This window comes from Rhea pennata, chromosome 2 (genome assembly GCF_028389875.1).
Source record: "Rhea pennata isolate bPtePen1 chromosome 2, bPtePen1.pri, whole genome shotgun sequence".
In the NCBI taxonomy this organism is placed as follows: Eukaryota; Metazoa; Chordata; class Aves; order Rheiformes; family Rheidae; genus Rhea; species Rhea pennata.
Genome location: NC_084664.1, coordinates 32,796,287 through 32,799,338, shown reverse-complemented (window position 1 = coordinate 32,799,338; position 3,052 = coordinate 32,796,287).

The window sequence follows — 3,052 nt, the reverse complement described above, 5'->3', positions numbered from 1 at the left end:
GCTGAGTGGCAATTCTGTTTATTGCATCTATAACATCTGCTGGGACATACTCTTCTATTCTGGTTTGTAATCGATTGCCCTCTTGTAGCTCATTGTGTGCAAGTTCAATTTCATGACAGTCAGGGCCTGGAGCTGCCAGGGGGGAAAGCAAGAGGGCTGGGGCTTAGGTATGGAATGAGGATATAGCCACAGGCACAGTCTGCTGGTAGATCTGGGAGTGCAAACTGCTGCTGGATTCCCTGATTTACACATTTACGCATAGCTACTGGGGCTCTCTTGGATGTCTTGCTCCTTAGGTTTCCCTGAAAATCCCAGCCCTGTAAGACACACACACACGCACACACACAATTTTTTCTTTCATTCTGCCAGCCAACCCTTTTTCTTGATAAATCAAAAAAGACCAAGTGATAGGAGAAAATATTAACATTGGATAAAGATGTGAAATACAGGATCTTTTTTGCAGGCAAAGTAGTTGCATTTGTTCTCATTCCAACTTGAAAAAGCTTCAAAGTCATTATAAGCAGAGGCTGCTATACTCCTTCCCTTGCTTCCTTCTCTTTGCAGTGAATCACAGAGGAGGGCAAATGCGATCCAAGTTAAGGCCCTGGTGCCCCTGAGAGAGCTACCTCTGCCTTCCTCAGCTTGAGCTTCTGCTGGAAGATCAGGGCTGGTAGGTTGAGATAAGCTTGGGATAATGACTAGCTTTTGTGGAATCATGAACTGCAGGAAACATTTCACGTGGCATGTTACTCATAAGGAACGTAGAGTAGAGTGAAACTTCATATGCAAATTACTGATTCCTAAAGTAAGGTTTGAGGGGACAATGAAGCTAGGCAGCTGTGCAGCGCAAGGCCAGCACATACGCACCAGCAGCTTCAGCGGTGGGTGATTCGCCAGACTTCCCCCCTGCCCCCTTGCTTCCTAGGAAACCTGGAGGCCTCACTTCTGCTTCTCCAACTGTTTTGCTAGGTACAAGAGCATAGCAGTTGTGAGTGTCTAGCCTGCTTCACTGCAGCTCTTGCTCCTTAATTCTCTTTTAGACTATATTTTTTTTAATATTGACTACTGTTTCTTCTACTGTCTTTTTCACTTTGGGAAATCTGAGCAAAGTAAGAATGTATAAAAGCTCCTAAAATTATTTGAGTGTAGCATCTAATGAACTGAATGTTGCATGTTGAAATCATTTTAGATTTCTGATGCCAAGGTTTTTGTTCACCTAACTAAAAGAAATTAATCCTTAGTAAAAGTTTAAATGACCTTTGTAACTTGAGTACTTCTTTGTGTATAAGTAGCTAATATTACTATTCCTTTTTCTCTAACGGCTCTAAAACAGGCTCTAAAACAGTTCTGGCTTTGTCTGAATTATATGCTAAAGCTCAGATAGCTGCATATAGCGGAAAGCACTGCTTTTTAACTATGGAGGACTTGTTTGGAAGTCAGTGATTACATTGACTTGTGGCTTTTTGGGCAGTGTCCAACTTTTACAGACTACAAATGGGATCATGTACCTAACATTACAGTGAAAGGTTTTTGGATGCCTGGTAGGTTTTTTGTGACTATCAGTGTATTCCTGGGGCACTTGTGTGGAACAAAGAGAGAACCACAAATCTACAGCTTTGAGGGACTTTTCACCATCAAAGATTATATATGGATAAATTAACTCACTCATTATTGTCTTCTCTGAGCCCACCCATATGTTCAAAAGAATTACAAGTAGTATTGTTAACATTCTTTTACAATGTTGCTCCTATAACATGTTATTTTTTCCCAAAATCTATATTGAGAAAAATGTCAAATTAGTTGTTAAATAATATCTGTAATAAAATTGTTGATGATGAAGCATCGCATTTTAGTGTTCTCGGAGCAGAAAATTTTGAAACAATTCTATATTTCACTTCAATTTTTTTAATCAAAAGAAGACAGAGGCAGAAAAATATTCCAGGCCAGAAATGTTCTGCATCTAATTTGATCCAAAATTCTGAAATCAAGAGAATTTACTCAGAAATGGCATTCTTTACTGCCTCAGTCTAGGTCCAAATTCTGTGGGGTGCAGTCTGCTTTCAGAGAAAACTCTCTTAAATACAGTCTTTGCCATGTCTACAGTGACATCAGAAATCTGTGTATGTGCAATCTGTGGCATTGTGAGATTGATGCTATAAAATTACCAAATCATAGACTCCCACCATGAGCATGCTCAGCTGCTGGAGCTGAAAAAAGTCAGACAAACTAGGGATTACATATACTTATTAGACCCTAATGGTTAGTTATTTAGAGAGAAACTTATTAAGAAAAAAATGTTAGGTGAAGCTTAGTTTGGTGCAGCTTCTCTGTAGACTGAGTAAATTTGAGAAATTAAATATCCTTGAAACCTAATACAAAACAAAGTGTTGATCTAACTTTTAAAACTGCTGAGATGAGGATGATTTAAGATTTACAAAATGCATGGAAGTTTGAGCAAGAAAAATAGGAAAGTGGAAATCAAAAATGAAGGACTCAATACCAAAAAGATTAAAGGAATTATGAGGTTTAACAATGACAAAGTCCTGTTCCTGGGATGGAATAATCTCAAGCGGCAGTACAGGCTGGGATCTGACTGTCTCTGCTGAAAAGGACCTGGGGTCCTGGCTGTCAGCAAGGTGAGTACGAGCCAGCAGTGTGCCCCAGCAGCAAGGAAGGTAAATGGTGCTATTGTTCAGTTCACCTACAGTCAGCAGACCCCAAGTGTAATTATTCCCACTACTTGGTGCTTGTTAGGCCACTCCTGCAACTGCATCCAGTTTTGGTCAACCCAGTTCAAGAGAGACACTGAAAAACTAGAGAGATTCCAGGGAGAGAGGGCTACCATGATGATCATATGTTTGGAAGAATTTGGTTTGTTCAGCCCAGAGATGTAAAGACTTAGAGATCCCTAATCATGGTCTTCCAGTAATTATGGAAAAAGTAATTACGGAAAAGATGGAAAAGTCTAATTCTCCAGTAGAAACCATGAAGAATGAAATTATTTATCCTTAATTTCTTAAAAATTAACTTGCAGTTTTGCTTTGTTAATTTG